The 21,079-nt window shown below is 41.8% G+C and overlaps 1 protein-coding gene across 1 annotated transcript in view; it reads right to left on the bottom strand.

Moving 5' to 3' along the window:
* Positions 1-21,079, bottom strand: part of IL13RA2 (interleukin 13 receptor subunit alpha 2) — a 92,080-nt gene that overhangs the window by 27,664 nt on the left and 43,337 nt on the right. The window contains exon 2 of the mRNA XM_006082207.3: positions 10,850-10,872. The gene's annotated coding sequence lies outside the window, so the exon portion shown is untranslated. The remainder of the gene's footprint in view (positions 1-10,849; positions 10,873-21,079) is intronic.

Genomic DNA, 21,079 nt, shown 5'->3' with positions numbered 1-21,079 from the left:
CTACAACTCAAAGAGTTAGAAAGAGAGCAACAAGAAAAGCCCACAGTACCCAGAAGGAAGCAAATAATAAAGATCAGAGCAGAAATAAACAACATAGAGACCAAAAAACAATACAAAAGATCAATGAAACCAAGAGCTGGTTCTTTGAAATGATTAACAAGATTGATGAACCTCTCGCCAGACTCACCAAGAAACAGAGAGAGGATCCAAATAAAATAAGAAATGAAAGAGATGAAGTAACAACTGACCCTACTGATATACAAAGGATTGGCAAAAAATACTATGAACAACTCTACTCCAACAAACTGGACAACCACGAAGAAATGGACACATTCCTAGAAAAATACAAGCTTCCAAAACTCAATCAGGAAGAATAAAAAACCTGAATAGGCCAATATCTACTGAGGAAATTGAAACAGTAATCAAAAAGCTTCCAGCAAACAAAAGCCCTGGACCAGATGGCTTCACAGGGGAGTTTTACTGAACATTCAAAGAAGAACTAAAGCCAATCCTTCTCAGACTATTCCAAAAAATTGAAGAGGAAGGCACACTTCCAAGCTCTTTCTATGAAGCCAGCATTACCCTAATCCCAAAACCAGATAAAGACACCACAAAGAAAGAGAATTACAGGCCAATATCCCTGATGAAGATAGATGCCAAAATCCTCAACAAAATTCTAGCAAACCAGATCCAGCATTACATTAGAAAAATTATACACCATGACCAAGTGGGATTTATTCCAGGAATGCAAGGCTGGTACAATATCCGCAAATCAATAAACGTGATACATCACATAAACAAGTTGAGAGACAAAAATCACATAATCATATCAATTGATGCAGAAAAGGCATTTGACAAAGTCCAACACTCTTTTCTGATAAAAACGCTCAGCAAAGTGGGAATAGAGGGATCATACCTCAACATAATAAAAGCCTTATATGACAAACCTACAGACAACAACATCATACTCAATGGGCAAAAACTAAAACCATTTCCCCTAAGAACAGGAACATGACAGGGATGCCTGATTTCACCAGTCCTATTCGACATAGTACTGGAAGTGCTAGCCAAAGCAATCAGACAAGAAGAAGAAATAAAAGGCATCCAAATTGGAAAAGAAGAAGTAAAATTGTCATTATTCGCAGATGACATGATACTGTACTTAGAAAACCCTAAAGACTCCATCAAAAAATTATTAGACCTAATAAATGAATTTGGCAATGTAGCAGGATACAAAATTAATGCCAAGAAATCTATGGCATTTTTATACGCCAATAGTGAACTTACAGAAAGAGAAATTTAAAAAATAATCCCATTTACCATTGCACCAAAAAAATTAAGATACCTAGGAATAAACTTAACCAAGGAGGTAAAAGACCTCTACCCAGAAAACTACAGGACATTGAAAAAAGAGATAGAGGAAGACATAAACAGATGGAAGAACATACCGTGTTCATGGATTGGTAGAATCAACATCATCAAAATGTCCATACTACCCAAAGCAATCTACAGATTCAGTGCACTCCCCATTAAAATACCAACAGCATATTTCACAGATCTAGAATGAACTCTCCAAAAATTCATCTGGAATAAAAAAAACAACAACACCGAATAGCTGCTGCGATCCTGAGAAAGACAAACAGAGTAGGAGGGATCTCAATACCAGATATCAAGCTGTATTACAAAGCCACTGTTCTCAAAATTGCCTGGTACTGGCACAAGAACAGACATATAGACCAATGGAATAGAATAGAGAACCCAGAAATCGACCCAAACCACTATGCTCAGCTAATATTTGACAAAGGAGGCAAGAACATACAATGGAGTCAAGACAGTCTCTACAATAAATGGTGCTGGGAAATTTGGTCAGACACATGCAAAAAAAAATGAAACTACACCACCAACTTACACCATACACAAAAGTAAACTCAAAATGGATAAAGGACTTAAATGTAAGATGGGAAACCATAAGAATATTAGAGGAATCCACAGGTAGCAAAATCTCAGATATATGCTGAAGGAATTTCTTCACTGACACAGCTCCTAGGGCAATGGAAACTAAAGGAAAAATAAACAAATGGGACTATATCAAAATAAAAAGCTTCTGCACAGCAAAAGAAAACATCAACAAAACAACAAGAAAACCCACTGCATGGAGGAACATATTTGCCAATGATATCTCTGATAAAAGTTTAATCTCCAATATTTATAGGGAACTCATACAACTTAACAAAAGGAAGAAAAAAAAAACCCAATCAAAAAATGGGCAACGGACCTAAATAGACACTTTTTGAAAGAGGACATACATAAGGCTGAGAGACATATGAAAAATTCTCAAAGCCACTAATCATCCGAGAGATGCAAATCAAAACGACAATGAGGTACCACCTCACACCTGTCAGAATGGCTATCATCAACAAATCTACAAATGACAAGTGCTCGCGAGGATGCGGAGAAAAAGAAACCCTCATTCACTGCTGGTGGGAATGCAAACTGGTGCAGCCACTGTGGAGAACAGTATGGAGTTTCCTCAAAAAACTAAAAATGGAACTTCCATTTGACCCAGTGATTCCACTTCTAGGAACATATCTCAAGAAACCAGAAACACCAATCAGAAAGGATATATGCACCCCTATGTTCATAGCAGCACAATTTACCATAGCTAAGATTTGGAAACAGGTTAAGTGCCCATCAGCAGATGAATGGATTAAAAAACTTCGGCACATCTATACAATGGAATACTATGCTGCTGTAAAAAGGAAAGAACTCCTACCATTTGCAACAGCATGGATGGAGCTGGAGAGCATTATGCTAAGTGAAATAAGTCAGTCAGAGAAAGGTAAATATCACATGCTCTCATTCATTTGTGGATTATAATGAACAACATAAACCGATGAACAAAAACAGATGTAGAGACAGAGAAGCATCGATCAAATGCTCAAAACTCAGAGGGAAGGCAGGGGAGGGTGGGGCTGAGGCGGAAAGATCAACCAAAAGACTTGTATGCATACATATAAGCATAAGTGATGGATGTGGACAACAGGGGGTGAGGGTGAGGGCAGGATTGGGGGGATGAGGGGACATTGGAGGGATAAGGACACATTTGTAATATCTTATTCAATAAAGGGAAAAAATTGTCAAACTAAAAAATAATAAAATAAAATAAAAATTGTCAAACTGGTAAATAAAATAAAATACTCATATATATCAACAAAAGGAAGACAAACAATCCAAATAAAAAATGGGCAGAAGACCTGAATAGACATTTCTCAAAAGAGGACATACGAATGGCCAAGAGACATATAAAAAAATTCTTATTCACTAATCATCAGAGAAATGCAAATTTAAACAACAATGAGATATCACCTCACACCAAGCAGAATGGCTATCATTAATAAATAAATAAACAACATGTGCTGGCAAGGATGTGAACAGGGGACACTAGTTCACTGTTGGTGAGAATGCAGACTGGTGCAGCCACTATGGAAAACAGCATGGAATTTCCTCAAAAATTTAAAAATGGAACTTCCATTTGACCCAGCAATCCTACTTTTGGAAATATATGCTAAAAACCCCAAAACACCAATCAGAAAGAATATATGCACTGCTATGTTCATAGTAGCATTATTTATAATAGCTAAGAATTGGAAACAGTCCACTTGCCCATCTGTAGATGAATGGTCAAAAAAGCTATAAGACATTTAAACAATGGAATACTATGCAGCTATAAAAAAGAGGGATTCCTTACCCTTTGGGACAGCATGAATGGATCTGGAAAATATTATGCTAAGTGAAATAAGCCAATCTGAGAAAGACAAATATCACATGATCTCACTTATTTGTGGAATCTAATGAACAGAATAAATTGACCAACAATATAAGACCTGAAGGAAGGCATGGAACAGACTGATATACTTCAATGTGGGGGTGGGGAGATGTGAAGAGATAAACCAATGAACTTATATACTTATATGCATAGCCTATTCACATGGGCAATAGGGTAGTGAAGACATGTGGAGGAGGGTAGGGGCTGCAAGGAGGCAGGTAAAGGGGGGAAATGGGAGATATCTGTAATACTATCAACTATAAAAAGTGTATAAAAAAAACAAAACATAAAAATGAAAATTCTTCCCTCCCTCCCAAAAAATAATCTTCTAAGCCTTGAAAAATATTGGTTTTATGATCAAAACTTAAAGGATTCAAGCCCTAGCTGGTTTGGCTCAGTGGATAGAGAGTCAGCCTACAGACTGAAGAGTCCTGGGTTTGATTCCAGTCAATGTCACATGCCTTGATTGCAGGCTCGATACTTGGTCCCAGTTGGTGAGCATCTGGGAGGCATGTGTCTCTCTCACCTTGTGTCTCTCTCACCTTGATGTTTCTCTCTGTCTTGATGTTTCCCTCTGTCTCTTCCCCTCTCTCTAAAAAAAAAAAAAAGAAAAAAAATATTCAACAAAAAAATGTTCTTGGGTAAGGATAAACAAAACAAACAAAAAACTTAAAGGATTCATATCTCCACATATCTATTCAATCAAAATCTCTCCTGCCCTAACCTATTTGGCTCAGTGGATAAAGCATCGGCTTGCAGACTCAAGGGTCCCAGGTTCGATTCCAGTCAAGGGCATGTACCTTGGTTGCGGGCACATACCCAGTAGGGAGTGTGCAGGAGGCAGCTGATCGATGTTTCTCTCTCATCGATGTTTCTGACTCTCTCTATCCCTCTCCCTTCCTCCCTGTAAAAAATTAATAAAATATATTTTAAAAAATAAAAAATAAATCTCTCCTTTCGAGAACCAAGATGGTGGCTTAAGTAAATACCAGTACTTGCATCCTTCGACAACCACATCAAAGTTACAACTAAAATACAGAACAGCCATCATTCAGAACCACCTGAAATCTGGCTGAATGAAAGTCCTACAACTAGAGAAGTAAAGAAAAAAGTACATTGAGACTAGTAGGAGGAGCAGAGGTGCGGAATGGGCTGGTTTGACACCCACATGTGGCATGTTTTTAGTCAGGAAGGATATCTCGGCCATAAAGGTTCCCTGTGAAGAGCAAGGGGTTCCAGTCGCACATCAGACCTCTAGCCTAGGGCTCCAGAGCTTGGAAAAGAAGTCCCTGTAACTTCAGGCTGTAAAAACCAGCTGGGACCATGGTTGAGTGACACAAAGAATTCATCTTAATGGGCCAGTGCACACACTTACATGGTCTTGCTTCTTCTGAGCTCCAGCACTGGGCAGCACCATTGTGGGGAGAAAGGACATAAGGGGAGGAACTTGGGAAGAACTGGATTGTCTGGCATTGGAGCAGGAACTCGCAGGGGTGAGTTTTTTCCCAGAGGTCCTCACAGGGGTCATTGTTTGCTCAGGCTCCAGACTTTCCTAACATCTCTTTAAAAAGAAGGAGCTGGAGTCAGCATGCCCCATACCTATCAGTAACATGGTTGAGACCCGGCACTAGCACCAGCCTGCCTTGCTTCACAGCTTGGCCTTGCCTGGTTACTTCCAAGCCCAATACAAATAGCAGCCATCAGCAGATCGTTCCTGCTGGGTGGCCCTAGGCAGTGGCTGACTTTGCACCTCCTGGGATACCCAGAGCCAGTGCACCCCATGGACAGCTTCAGACCATACTGCATTATAACTCTAGACATCTATAAGCAACACACTTCAGGGGCAGATTCAGTGAGCACTAAAGCCCCACTGAAGCAAATCCTGCTACATAGGGGTGTCTCCTGTACAGCAGCTCTTCCACTGTAGTAATAGCTGGTCCTTATAGCCCAGCAGTTCTCAACCTGTGGTTCGCAATCCCTTTGGGGGTCGAACGACCCTTTCACAGGGGTCGCCTAAGACCATTGGAAAACACATATATAATTACATATTGTTTTTGTGATTAATCACTATGCTTTAATTATGTTCAATTTGTAACAATGAAAATACATCCTGCATATCAGATATTTACATGACGATTCATAACAGTAGCAAAATGACAGTTATGAAGTAGCAATGAAAATAATTTTATGGTTGGGGGTCACCACAACATGAGGAACTATGTTAAAGGGTCACGGCATTAGGAAGGTTGAGAACCACTGTTGTAGCCAAATTGGCCTGGAGGTAAAGGATACCAGCAGCAATCAAGGCTCAACTACAGCAAGATTGTGTACACAGCCTACACAGGAGTGCACCTAGAGGGCTCAGCTCAGGTGACTGGGAAGGCTGAGCCACTGGGCCCTATAAGACCTACTATGCAAGGCCACTCTACTAATCCCAGGAGATATAGCAGTTCTACCTAATATATAGAAACAAATACAAGGAAGCAGTCAAAATGTGAAGACAAAGAAACATGTCACAAATGAAAGAACAAAAGAAACCTCCAGAAAGACAAATAAATGAAATGGAACCAAGGTACCTACTGGATACAGAGTTCAAAACAATGGTTATAATGTTGCTTAAGGATCTTAATGAGATTTTCAAGGGACTTTCTGAGACTTTTAAGGATCTCAGTGAGAATTTCAAACACATGAGAAAGGACCACTCAGAAATTAAGCATACACTAATTGAAATGAAGAATAATTTACAGGGATTCAACAGTAGAGCAGAGGATTCTGAGAATCAAATCAACAACGTGGAATATGAGAAAGCAAAAAAAAAAAAAACCCAGTCAGAAGAGCAAAAAGAAAAAACAATCCAAAAATATGAATATAGTGTAAGGAGCCTCTGGGACAATTTCAAGTGTACTGACATTCGCATTATGGGGGTGCCAGAAGGAGGTGAGATATTGAAAACCTATTTGAAGAAACAATGACAGAAAACTTCCCCTATCTGGTGAAAGAAATAGATTACAAGTCCAGGAAGCACAGAGAGTCTCAAACAAGAGGACCCAAAGAGGCCCACACCAAGACACATTATAATTAAAACTAGAGGCCCGGTGCACAAAAATTTGTGCACTCGGGGGGGGGGGGTCCCCCAGCCCGGCCTGTGCCCTCTCGCAGTCTGGGACCCCTCGGGAGATAACGACCTGCTGGCTTAGGCCTGCTCCCGGGTGGCAGAGGGCACGCCCAATCCCTAGGTGCAGCCCCTGGTTGGGGTCAGAGCAGGGCCGATTGGGGAGTTGGGGCGCCGCCCCATCATGCACAGAGCAGGGCGGATCGGGAGGTTGTGATGCCACCCTCAGTCACACTCAAGGCAGGGTCGATGGGGAGGTTGTAGCGCCACCCCCTGTCACTCACAGAGCAGGGCCCATCAGGGGTGTTGGGGCTCCGTACCCTGTCATGCACAGAGCAGGGCCCATCAGGGGGTTGAGTAGCTCCCCCCTGTCATGCACAGATCAGGGCTGATCAGGGGGTTGAGGAGCTCCCCCCTGTCACTCACAGAGTAGGGCTGATAGGGGAGTTGGGGCACCGCCCCCTGTCACACACAGAGCAGGGCGGATCAGGGGGTTGGGGCGCTGCACCCTGTCACACTCAGGGCAGGGCCAATGGGGAGGTTATGGCTCTACCCTGTCACACACAGAGCAAGGACCGTGGAGGGGGGTTGGGGCGCCACCCTCTATCACCCACAGAGCAGGGCCGATCATGGGGTTGGGGCGCCACCACTGTCACACTCAGGACAGGGCCAATGGGGAGGTTATGGCTCTACCCTGTCACACACAGAGCAGGGCCCGTGGGGGAGGGGGGGTTGGGGCGCCGCACCCTGTCACACACAGAGCAGGGCTGATCAGTGGGTTGGTGCGCTGCACCCTGTCAAACACAGAGCCGCAGGGCGATCAGGGGATTGGGGAGCTCCCCCCTATCAGGCACAGAGCAGGGCTGATCAGGGGGTTGGGGCGCCTTCCCCTGTCACGAACAGAGCAGGGTGGATAGGGAGGTTGTGGCCCTGCACCCTGTCACTCACAGAGCCTCAGGGCGATCAGGGGGTTTGGGCGCTGCCCCCTGTCACGCTGATCCCGGTGCCGGGACCCTCACTGCTCTGCTGATCCCGGTGCCGGGAGGCATATTACCCTTTTACTATATAGAATAGAGGCCTGGTGCATGGGTGGGGGCCGGTTGGTTTGCCCTGAAGGGTGTCCTGGATCAGGGTGGGGGTCCCCACTGGGGTGCCTGGCCAGTCTGGGTGAGGGGCTGAGGGCCGTTTTCAGGCTGGTGGGTGACTGAAGCTCCCAATTGCTCCTTTTTTTCTTTTCTTTTTTTCTATTCTGGGCCAGCTTTAGTTCTGAGGCTTCGCTGCTGAAAGCAGGTTTTTGGCCTTTACCTTCTGTATTTGATACAATGTTGCGGTCCGGCTGGCTGAAGCCCGGCTGACTGAAAGCCGGTTTCTGGGGTTTTGTTTAGCTTCTATATTTGCAACATAGTTGCTTAGAGTTGCAGCTGAGAGGCCGGCAAGTCAGGCGGGGAACGTTGGCGTCCGCAGTCACTGGAGCAAGCAAGCCTCCCTGTTTGCTTCAGTGCATGGCTGCCGGCCGCCATCTTGGCTGACAGTTAATTTGCATAAGGATATGCTGATTAGCCAATGGGAAGGGTAGCGGTCGTACGCTAATTACCATGTTTCTCTTTTATTAGTGTAGATGACAAGGGTTAAAGATAAAGCATCTTCAAAACAGCAAGAGAAAAGCAGTTAGTTACCTATGAGGGAGCGCCCATATGACTGTCAGCTGATTTCTTAACAGAAACTTTGCAGGCCAGAAAGGAATGACAAGAAATATTCAAAGTAATGAAAAGCAAGGACTTAATAACAAGATTACTCTACCCAGCAAAGCTATCATTCAGAATTGAAGGTCAGATAAAGAGCTTCACAGACAAGAAAAAGCTAAAGGAGTTCATTACCATCAAACCAGTATTACATAAAATGTTGAAGGTTATTCTTTAAGAAGTGTAAGAAGAAGAAAAGGGAGAAAAAGGTAAAAAAATCTACACTAATAAAAGAGAAAGATGCAAATTAACCATCACTCTGTCACTCCGTCACTCAACCACTCTGCTACACCCACAAGCCACGCCCACCAGCCAATCAGGAGCAAGTATGCAAATTAACCCAACTAAGGGAAGCAACCACAGAGCTAGGGAGAGCAGGAGGCTTGGGTTGTCCCCCGCGATGGAGGAAGCCAAGCTTCCTGCCTGCCCTGGACAGACCTGGGCTCCGCTCAAGGCTACAAAGTTTCAATTATAGAATATAAATAAATCCCAGATACCTGTTTCCAGCCGGCCGTGGCCATGGCCTCTGCTCAAGGAGGGGCTGGGAACCTGGGTTGCCAGGGGGCGTGGCCAGCCTGAAAACGGCCATCAGCCCCTCACCCAGGCTGGCCAGGCACCCCAGCGGGAACCCCCCACTCTGAGAGGGCTGTCGGAAGCTTGAAAACGGCCCTCAGCCCCTCACCCAGGCTGGCCACACCCCTATGGGGTGAGGGTCCCTGCTAGGAGGCTTTGCCAGCCTGCAAACAGCCATCAGCCCCTCACCCAGGCTGGCCAGGCACCCCCAGCAGGAACCTCCACCCTGAAGTGTGTGTGACCAGCCTGAAAACAGCCCTCAGCCCCTCACCCAGGCTGGCCAGGCACCCCAGTGGGGACCCCCACCCTGAAGGGGGTATGGCCAGCCTGAAAATGGTCCTCAGCCCCTCACCCAGGCTGGCCAGGCACCCCTGGGGGACCCCCACCCTGATCCGGGACACCCTTCAGGGCAAACCAGCCAGCCCCCACCCATGCACCAGGCCTCAATCCTATATAATAAGGGTAATATGCAAATTGACCCTAACAGCAGAACGACTGGGAATGACTGGTCACTATGACACACACTGACCACCAGGGGGCAGACGCTCAATGCAGGAGCTGCCCCCTGGTGGTCAGTGCGCTCCCACATGGGGAGCTCTGCTCAGCCACAAGGCAGGCTGACGGCTGCCAGCACAGCAGTGGTAGCTGGAGCCTCTCCTGCCTCCTCAGCAGTGCTGAGGATGTCCAACTGCAGCTTAGGCCTGCTCCCTGCTGGGAAGTGGACATCCCCTGAGGGCTCCCAGGCTGCCAGAGGGATGTCTGACTGCCAGCTTAAGCCCGATCCCCCTGGGAGCGGGCCTAAGCCAGCAGGTGGACATCCCCCTCGGGGTCCCAGACTGGGAGAGGGCACAGGCCTGGCTGAGGGACCCCCACCCTCACCGAGTGCACAAATTTTTGTGCACCGGGCCTTTAGTATGAACAATAAAATGTCAATAAATACATATCTATCAATAATTGAATCTAGAAATAAAAATAAATGAACAAAAAATCAAACAAAATAAACTGATGAATGAAATAGAATCAGAGACATAGAACAGAATGACGAATCTCAGAGGGAAGGGGTGGGGCATGTGTGGGCAGGTTAACCAAAGATCTTATATTCATGTATGCATTACCTATGGACACAGACAATAGAGTGGTGAAGGCCTGGAGCAGGGCAGGAACAGGGTAGATTGGGGGGGGGGGCAATGGCAGGGAAAAGGAGTTCATCTGTAATACTCTCAACAATGAGAAAGCACCTCACACCTGTCAGACTGGCTATCATGAATAAGTCAACAAACAACAAGTGCTGGTGAGGATGTGGAGAAAGGGAAACCCTCATGTACTGTTGGTGGGGATGCAAACTGGTGCAGCCACTGTGGAAAGCAGTATGGAGTTACCTCAAAAATTAAAAATGTATCTGCCTTATGACCCAGCAATTCCAATTCTGGATATATATCAGAAGAAACCTGAAACACTAAATCGAGAGAATATATGAATCCCTGTGTTCACTGCAGGGTTGTTTACAATAGTCAAGATTTGGAAGTAGCCCAATTGCCCATTAGTGGATGAGTGTATAAAAAAGCTGTGGTGCATTTGTAAAGAAATGAATCTTACCTTTTGTGACAGCATAGATGGACCTGCAGAGTATTATTCTAAGTGAAATAAGGCATCAAAGACAAGTATCATATGATTACACTTATATATAATTTAATTAACAAAATAAATTATCAAACAAAATAGAAACTGATTCATAGATACAGAGAACAGACTGACAGTAGACAAAGAGGAGGGGTGTTGGAGGGCTGAATGAAAAAGGTGAAGGGATTAAGCAAAAAAAAAAAACCATCTCAGACACAAACATTATGGTGATTATCAGAGGGAAAAGGGGGTGGGTAGAGGTTGAAGAGGTTACTGGGGGATAAATGACTTGGGGTGGTGAACACACAATACAATATGCAGATGATGTAGTATAAAATTGCATACCTGAAAACTACATAATTTTATTAACCAATGTCAATAAATTCAATTAAAAATAAAATAAATTTTTAAAACTCTCCTTTCAAGGAAAAATCACTACTCTAAGTCCTATACTTCTCTTTGAGTCTGTATTCCTGGAACCAACAATTCCACAGGAAGTTAAGGATTAAAAGTCACTTACCCCAACATTCAGGGACGTTTCTTTTCTCCTACGTGAACTGAATGTAGCAGACACCTCTCTCTCTCTCTGCACCACCGTCTTTATCCTACCTGGCCAGTCTGTAATGTTCTAATGTTGCTAGGCTTCAATTATTACATAATAGAATCTTGGGATCAAACTGTTAGAGAAAGCTGGTATATTGGAGACAATGGTTGTCCAATCATCCTTTATATAATGAAAAGTAAAACTCAGACTTGCCTAAGACTACACAACAAGTTAGTAACAGAGCTGGGAGTAGGACAGAGATATGATTTCCAGTCCAGTGCACTTCCACCCTACTCAGTTGGATCCCACACGTTTGACTCAGGATTATGAACGCTTTTCCTCTGGGGCTCCAGTATTTAAATCTTCCTTCGATTAGCTAGCCAGGCTGAATCAACACCATCCTTCGATTAGCTAGCCAGGCTGAATCAACACCATGCTATTCTTTTTATGTCTCATAAAATCAAGGGAGGAGCCCTAGCCAGTTTGGCTCAGTGGATAGAGCGTCAGCCTGCGGACTAAAGGGCCCCTGGTTCAATTCCAGTCAAAGGCACATGCAGGAGGCAGCAGATCAATGATGTTTCTACCTCCCTCTCCCTTCCTCTGTGAAATCAATAACAAAAATATTTTTTTAAAAAATCAAGAGAGGATTCCATTTCTCTTACTGAGATTCAATAAATCTCTCTCCCCAATTCCTCCCTCCCCACTCGCCAGCCTATTGCTTCCTACTATTCAGCATTCACAGCATCCCAACCACTGCCCTACACTAAGCACTTCATCTACATTATCTCATGTAATACTCACAGTCAGTCTTGGATCTATGTATTCCTTTCATCTTATTGTTTTCTTTTTGTCTTTTTTAAAAAGTCTTTATTATTGAAAGTATTACATTTGTCCCCTTTTTTCTCCCATTGACCCCTTCTTGCCCGCCCCACCCCTCACTCCCACCCCTGCCGAAGGCCTTCACTACACTATTGTCTGTGTCCATGCTTAATGCATATATGCATACAAGTTCTTTGGTTGATCTCTTCCCACCCATACCATCACTATCACTATGACTGCCACTCCCCTTCCTTCTGAGATTCCACAGTTGGTTCCATGCTTTCATGTCTCTGGATCTATTTTGTTCATCAGTTCGTTTTGTTCATTAGATTCCACATAAAAATGAGATCATGTGATACTTGTCTTTCTCTGACTGACTTACTTCGTTTAGCATAATACTCTCCAGGTCCCTCTATGCTGTCTCAAAGGGTAAGAGATCCTTTTAAAAAATATTTTTATTGATTTCAGAGAAGAAGGGAGAGGTAGAGAGGGATATAAACATCAATGATAAGAGAGAATCATTGATTGGTGCCTCCGGCATGCTCCACACTGGGGATGGAACCCGCAACCCAGGCACAAGACCTGACTGAGAATTGAACTGTGACCTCCTGGCTCATAGGTTGATGCTCAACCACTGAGCAATACCAGCCAGGCTCCTTCTTTTACTGCTGCATAGTATTCCATGGTGTAATGTACCACAGCTTTTTTATCCACTCATCTACTAATGGGCACTTGGACTGTTTCCTGATCGTAGCTAATGTACTAAATTGCACTGCTATGAACATAGGGGTGCATATATCCTTTCTGATTGGTGTTTCAGGTCTCTTAGGATATATTCCTAGAAGTGGGATTACTGGATCAAATGGGAGTTCCATTTTTAGTTTTTTGAGGAAACTCCATACTGTTTTTCACAGTGGCTGCACCAGTCTGCATTCCCACCAGCAGTGCACGAGGGTTCCCTTTTCTCCACAACCTCGGCAGCACTTGTCGTTTGTTGATTTGTTGATGGGAGCCATTCTGACAGGTGTGAGATGGTACCTCATTGTTGTTTTGATTTGCATCTCTCAGATGATTAGTGACTCTGAGCATTTTTCATATGTCTCTTGGCCTTCTGTATGTCTACTTTGGAGAGTGTCTATTTAGGCCCTTTACCCATTTTTAAATTGGATTGTTTGTCTTCTTTTTGCTAAGTTGTAGGCGTTCCTTATATATTTTGGATATTAACCCTTCATCAGATGTATCATTGCCAAATATGTTCTCCCACACCGTGAACTCCCCCTTCATTTTGTTGATGGTTTCTTTTGCTGTGCAGAAGCTTTTTATTTTGATGTAGAAACATTTGTTTATTTTCTCCTTAGTTTCCCTAGCCCTACGAAATGTATCTATAAACATATTGCTACAAGAGATATCTGAGATTTTGTTGCCTATGGTTTCTTCTAGGACTTTTATGGTTTCACGACTTACATTTAAGTCTTTTATCCATTTTGAGTTTATTCTTGTGTATGGTGTAGCAGTAAGTTGGTGGTCTAGTTTCATTTTTTTGGCATGTATCTTATGTATTCCATTTATTACCATTTTAAAGACCAGAAGCCAAGACATAGAGAAATTAAACAATTTCCTGCAAGTCACACAGACAATAAATGGTGAGGCTTCAATTTGACTCCGATAGTCTCATTTCAGAGCCCTTGAAGATAACCACTACACTAGGCATTTTCCATGCTTAAGATCAATATTGAATGCAGCTTCCAGTTCCTACCTACTGTTTCACACACACAGTACTATTGCTTAGTTTCCCAGTGAGAAGCCCCTTTGGAATGGCAAGCCTGAAACTAGTTCCTGTTTTCAGCCTCACTTCCCCACCTCTTCAAAGGCATGTTATATAATCCCTGTTCTAAGAGTTGGCTGGGATAATCCTTGCATTATTGGAGAAACTCCAGGTACTTACCAATAATATGGTTTCTCAAGAAAGAAGTTATCACAGGTGATTATCACAGGCCCTTTTTTCTTTCTCCTGTCCACTTTAGAGACATTAACTAGAATCTCTAATATTTCTTTTCCTTCCTGTCTGATCATCAAGCACACTGAAAAACATTAGCTAGGTGATCCAGAAACCACAAGTAACAAGATAGGTGAGGTTATGGATGGGCCTAAAAGCCATCAAAAGCAAATTTAGCAAAGTGTTATACAAGCTGATAGGACTGCCCTGGCCAGGCATTCAGTTGGCTAGAGTGTCGTCCAGATACTCCAAGGTTGCGGGTTCGATTCCCAGTCAGGGCACATATAAGAACCAACCAATGGATGCATAAATAAGTGGAACAACAAATCAATGTTTTTCTCTCTCTCTCCCCCTAAAATCAATATTTTTTAAATTTTAATAAAAATATTTTTATAAAGCTGACCATACAGGCTGGAAGGAGGGGGGGGGTTGAAGGAAGAGATAGGAGATATCTATAATATTATCAACATTAAAAATGTATTTTTAAAAAGTTGACAGGACTAATTAATTCTTGCATAAACTAACAGATATATAGCTAAGGAGCTTGTTATAATGAAAGGCACAATGGTATAGGTATCAACTTGAATTTCAGCCCTGCCTCAACCACTAATGTGCTAAAGAGGCAGATTATAACTCAATTTTCATCTATAAAATGGACAGACTGCAGATTTATGTTAAAGGTTAAATGAGATAATGTATGTGAAAGTGCTATGAGAATAGTAAATTGTTCTATGTGCTTGAAAGGGGCTTGCTTATGAGCATCTTGACACTAAGCAAAAACTTGAAAATAACTTGCTCCAACCTACATATTTGCCTTTAGTAATTCAGCAAAGTTCACCTGACAGTTGATAACTAGGCACTTATATTAAACTCCAACTTCCACCTCCCTTGTTGATATATTATCTGCCTTTACTGGACTTTGCCTTAATAACAATGATTTCTTACATTTGTTTAGCTTTTTATAGTTTACAAAGAGTTTATTGAATTTATTGAAATCAATAACATTGGTGATGCATGTTTACAATCAGTAAATCTGGGGCTTAGAGGAGTGATGCAACTTGTACACGATCCCACAGCTGGTACGATCCATATCAAAAGGAAAGTTAAAAGAAGACAGGGATAGAAAAATGTTTTAAGGCTAATAATCTAGTCACCCACATCATATGGTTTTGTAGAAAAGTTCCTTCTCTACCTTGACAAAGAAAGAAAAGATTTCTCCAAAGTATCTGAAATGATCACAGGCTCTTGTTTTGTTTATAAAGCAGTGACCAAGTTGCAGAGACAAAGAATTATGTGTTAGAAAATGATGAATGGACTTTTTCAATGTCACTAAAGTGCCTTCTAAAGAAACCACCAAAAAGAATTATGGGAATTTATTTATACTGCTTTTAGTGTGTGTGTGGGGGGTGGGGGAGTGTTAAAAAAAATCAGTGTTATAAAATTTGATACTTTCCATTCATATTATTTAAAATATCAAAAAATATCAGCCAAATCAATTACAATAAGGTTTAGAGAAGAGGAAAATGGGGAAATCAAGAAGTAGAGCTTGAGAAAGAGTAGTGTGATTATAAAGGCTTAAATATCACCTGTGGGTGAGATGATAAATTTATATGGCCTTACATGAGAAGGCATTGACCAGGAGATCTGGGTTCTAGCACCAAATTTGAAGGAGATTTAGAAATCACTGATAATAGGGACCATAGTTTATTAAGCTCTTACCAAGTGTCAAGCTCTGTGCCAGATGCTTGATGTGGATAGCTCATTTACATTTCACCAACATTGCTAGTTACTATTATTATAATCCCAATACCACACATGAGTCTTTCGAGGCTCAAAAATGTTAAGTAAATTACTCAAGGTCATACAACTTAAGCAAGAAAAGACGTGTATATCTGATTCTAAAAACCGTGCTCATTTTAACATATAAATTGCCTTTCAAATAATTTCACTTTAATAAGCTCAATTTCCTCTCATACAATTTTTTCTGGGATATCAATTTGTTTCCTCAGTTAATCTGCTGTGTATCCATCCACAGTTCCAAGATGTGACTCAAAAACACTGGCTTCCTGAATAACTAATCTTATTTCAAGGACACCATTCAACACGTACAAATGTGTATACAAAGCTTCTAGAGTATGACCATGACTCAGCATCATAATCAGCATCTCTGGAACCTGCCAGATCGTAGGGCCTGACAAGGCCAAGATGAATGCATTGCTCAGTAATAGTACAATCAGCCTATGAACTGGTGGTGAGTCAAATGTAATTTAGATAATAACTAGAAAATATTATTTCCTGCAGTAGAGTAGTTTACAAAGAATGAAGATGACTTTGTGTACTCTCAAACACAAAAAGACTTTGAATCAAACAGATTCGTCATGCTCACCACTAGTCAAGCAGTGAATCATTTCCCACAAAAATACAAAGTTAAGGACATATTGAATGATGGAAATCACTGTAGACAAATGAAATACAGGTAGGATCTCTTTTTAAACAAATATCACTTTAACATCCGGTTATGTATAATACAGTTATATTTATCTCCCTGCCAATATTACATACTCATATTTTTATTGATATTTAAGAAATACATGTAATACATCTTGTAAAGCATAGGTAATATTCTCATTCCCTAATTATTTTTTAAAATGTTTTTTAAAATATTTTTTATTAATTTCAGAGAGGAAGGGAGAGGGAGAGAGAGATAGAAACATGAATGATGAGAGAGAATCATCGATCAGCTGCCTCCTGCAGGCCCCCTACTGGGGATCGAGCCTGAAACCTGGACATGTGACCTTTCAGTCCGCAGGTCGATGCTCTATCCACTGAACAAAACTGGCTAGGGCCCTAATTATTCTTTAGATGGTTTCCTGTATGGCATCCTGAATTCATCCAGTTAACAAATTTCCAGAAGCACTGTCAAAGCTAAAGAATTTCGTTTTGAGCTACGATAGCCAGATTAAAAGTGTTAATTCACAAAGCAGTTTACACACTTCAGAATCTGTTCCCAATCTTAGCAGACCAGAGCTTTATTATTGTATCCAACATACTGCCAACAGGATTTTACAACCCTCTAAACAATCCTCCAAGGCCATCAATTTCTTAACGCAGGTTAAATTATTATTAAACGTGCCTTACATTCTATTCAAATGCAGTCATGGCTGAACAGCAGTGCAGTATCTTGAAAGTCTCCACTGCTCTGGAACTAGCAAAACAATTTTTATGATCAACACCCTTCTCTCTACTCCCAGATGCTCTCAAATACTTTTTAGCAAGCAAACACTGTGTAACCAAAACATTCATTTTGTGGAATAAGTAATAATAGAGTGTGCCCCACTCCCTCCATATTAAATGAGAACAGGATACAAAATGTAAAATAGCAGGTTTTATATTACATTAAGGCTATTCTACCAGTATGCTCTCTCATGTCCATAAGATATAGATTATAAATACATGGAAATAGGGTATTATATTATATATAGTAGCATTCATTTAAAAATATTAACAAAACATGTACATATTTCTATTATGTATTCATTATTCAACAATTATTTTTGGAAGCCTATTTATTAAATGCCAGGCACTGTTCCAGACACTGGAAATACAGCAGTGAACAAGACAAATAACTTGCCCTCTTGGAATTAACTTTTTGGTGTGGGAACCAGACAATAAACATATCAGATAATTATAAGTTCTATAAAGAAAAATAAAGCAGGACAATAGGGAGAGAGAGAAACATTGACATGAGAAACATTGAATGGTTGCCATCCTGACCGGGCATCAAACCTGCAACCTAAGTATGTGCCCTGATGGGGAATCGAACCCATGACTTTCCAGTGCTGGCCAGGGCTCCTAAGTTTCCTTTTTAAAAGTGCTTATGACAGTTATTTTTTACTTGGATGTGGCCAGAGCTTTATTGTTTTCCAGTGGTCTGATTGCCCTTCTTAAAAATGAATTTCCTGTTTACTGAGGACTGGTTCTTTATAATCACCAGCTTAAAACCTCTAAATCTACTTCATTATCTTAAGTGGTAGGTCTGCCTACTAATCTATTTTCTCACTGTTTTGATAGCTGTTTGTGAGCCTGGGTTAGACAATGTGTCCTAAGTGACTTTAGCGCCTTCTCATCAAAATAGAACCTTAGAGTGTCTATTTTTATAACCTGTGCCTTTGATTGCTGTATTGGTGCTGACATGGTCATAGGCATCCATCCAGATCTTCATTTCACAGACATTTCCTGAGCATCAATTTTGCTCTCAAGGCTGCAGATACGAAAACAATCAAGAAACATTGTTCCCTGCCCTCAAGTCTATTGAAGGAGCAGACAAAACAAAACAAAACACCAGTTACTCACTACACACCTATTAAAATGAACAAAATCCAGAACACTGACAACAACAAATAATGACAAGGATGTGTAACAACAGAAACTCCATACTTTGCTGGTGGGAATACAAAATGGTACAATCACTTTGGAAGACAATTTGGCAATTTCTTACAAAACTATACTCTCACCATACGATCAAGTATTCATGCTCCTTGATATTTACCCAATGAAGTTGAACACTTATGTCCACACAAAAACTCGCACATGGATGTTTATGGAGGTTTTATTCATTATTGCCAAAACTTGGAGGCAACCAAGATGTCCTTCAGTAGGTGAGTGGATAAATAAACTGCAGTGCATCTATACAATGGAATGTTATTCAGTGCTAAAAAGAAATGAGCTATCAAGCCATGAAACGACATGGAGAAACTTTAAATGGAAATTGCTAAGTGAAAGAAGCTAATCTGAAAAGGTTACATACTGTATGATTCCAACTATGTGACTTTCTATGAAAGGCAAAGCTATGGAGACAGTGAAAACAGGAGGGGTTTCCAGGGGTTGGAGTAAGCAGGAGAAATTAATTGGCAGAGCACAGAGCATTTTTAGGACAATGAAAATACTCTGCATGATCATGGATACGTGTCATTATACATGTGTCTAAACCCAAAGGATGTACAACATTAAGAGTGAAAGCCATGCCCTAACCGGTTTGGCTCAGTGGATAGAGCATCAGCCTGTAGACTGAAGGGTCCCAGGTTCGATTCCAGTCAAGGGCATGGACCTTGGTTGTGGGCACATCCCCAGTAGGAGGTGTGCAGGAAGCAGCTGATTGATGTTTCTCTCTCATCGATGTTTCTAACTCTATCCCTCTCTCTCTTTCTCTCTGTAAAAAAATCAATAAAACATTTTTTAAAAAAGAGTGAAAGCCACTTAGCTGGTTTGGCTCAGTGGACTGAGCATTGGCCCTCAGACTGAAGGGTCCCGGATTCAATTCCGGTCAAGGGCATGTACCTTTGTTGCAGGCTCAAGCCCCTCCCTGGTTGGGGCTACATGCAGTAGGCTACCAATCGATGTGTCTCTCTCACATCGATGTTTCTGTCTCTCCCCCTTCCTTTCCACTCTCTCTCTAAAAAAAAAAAAAATGGAAAAACATCCTTGGGTGAGGATTAACAAAAAAGAAAAAGAGTGAAAGCCAATATAAACTATGAAATTTCAAGTGATTATGATGTGTCAATAATGTGTCAATACTAAACTGTAACAAATGCACCACTTCGAAAGGGATGTTGGTAATAGGAAGGCTATGTGTGTGTGGAGATATGGGGACGTGGAAAATTTCTGTACCTTTTTAAAAATTTTGCTATGAACCTAAAAGTGCTCTAAAATAATTAGTCTTTAAAAATTAAGTTATATAGACTTCCTGTTAAATAAATTATAATACAAGTAAAGTAATAAATAAAGGATGAGCCTTTTCTCAGGCTACTGGTAGAAATGTGAATTGCTACCATTGTTTTTGGACATGGTGCAGCTGAGATTACTAGCTGTCCCCTAATATTCATTATTTTCTCCTTCAACAGTAATGGAACCCTCAAGTGTTAGCTGGGCATATTGCCACACAAAACGAAGACTTCATTTCTGAACAGCCTTTCGGCTATATGTGACATCCATTAAATCCTGGCCTAAGAGATGTAACGGGAACTGTTATCTTCAATCTCTGGGTCATGACAATGGACCTTTTTCTCCCCTCACTCTTTTCTCCTTTCTCCATCCTGCTGCTTAGAGTGTGAGCCACCTTTGATCAAGCAATCAGCAGATGAGAGAAACACCCTAGGCAGGGCAGAAGAACCCATTCTGAATAGCTCAAGGCCCTTGTCCTCCTTCAGTAAAATTGCATACTCTTCAGGCAGCCCTGGATTAGCTACTTTCAAGTATCTGGGAGCAAAAGAAATCACTTTTTTATTTAAGCAAAACCGGTAACCTAATTAGAGTATTTAGCATTGTGTATCAAAATCCTTTAAAAGTTTATAACTTTTGAGCCCAAATTTCCAAGTAATCAAGGAATTATCTATATCTATAAAAGCCTAAGCAACCGGCCAACTGGCCGACCGTTTGACCGGCCAACCGGTAGCTATGATGTGTGCTGACCACCAGGGGAAAGACGCTCAACACAGGAGCTGCTGAGCTGTGGTGACTTGGCAGCTCCGTTTCTCGGGTGATGCACCCGGAACCAGAGAGGAGGGAGCCTGATTCAGGGGTGTGTCCCCTGAGAACCGGCCTCTCACAATCCGAGACCCCTTAGGGGATGTTGAAAAGCCAGTTTTGGCCAGATCTCTGCAGGCCAGGCCGAGGGACCCCACCGGTGCATGAATGCACCAGTCCTCTAGTGTATGTACATAGTCCAACACCTCATTTTCTGCATAGCCTTTGAGTCAGAAGATTATTTCTCAAAAGGGCAACATTTAAGCTATGTAGTACTTCCCTGGGCTAATGGGGGAGACTTACTGAAGTACTCTACCTGCAAATA

This window comes from Myotis lucifugus, unplaced genomic scaffold (assembly GCF_000147115.1).
Source record: "Myotis lucifugus unplaced genomic scaffold, Myoluc2.0 scaffold_2, whole genome shotgun sequence".
Classification (NCBI taxonomy): domain Eukaryota; kingdom Metazoa; phylum Chordata; class Mammalia; order Chiroptera; family Vespertilionidae; genus Myotis; species Myotis lucifugus.
This window is presented reverse-complemented; position numbering and strand designations above follow the sequence as displayed.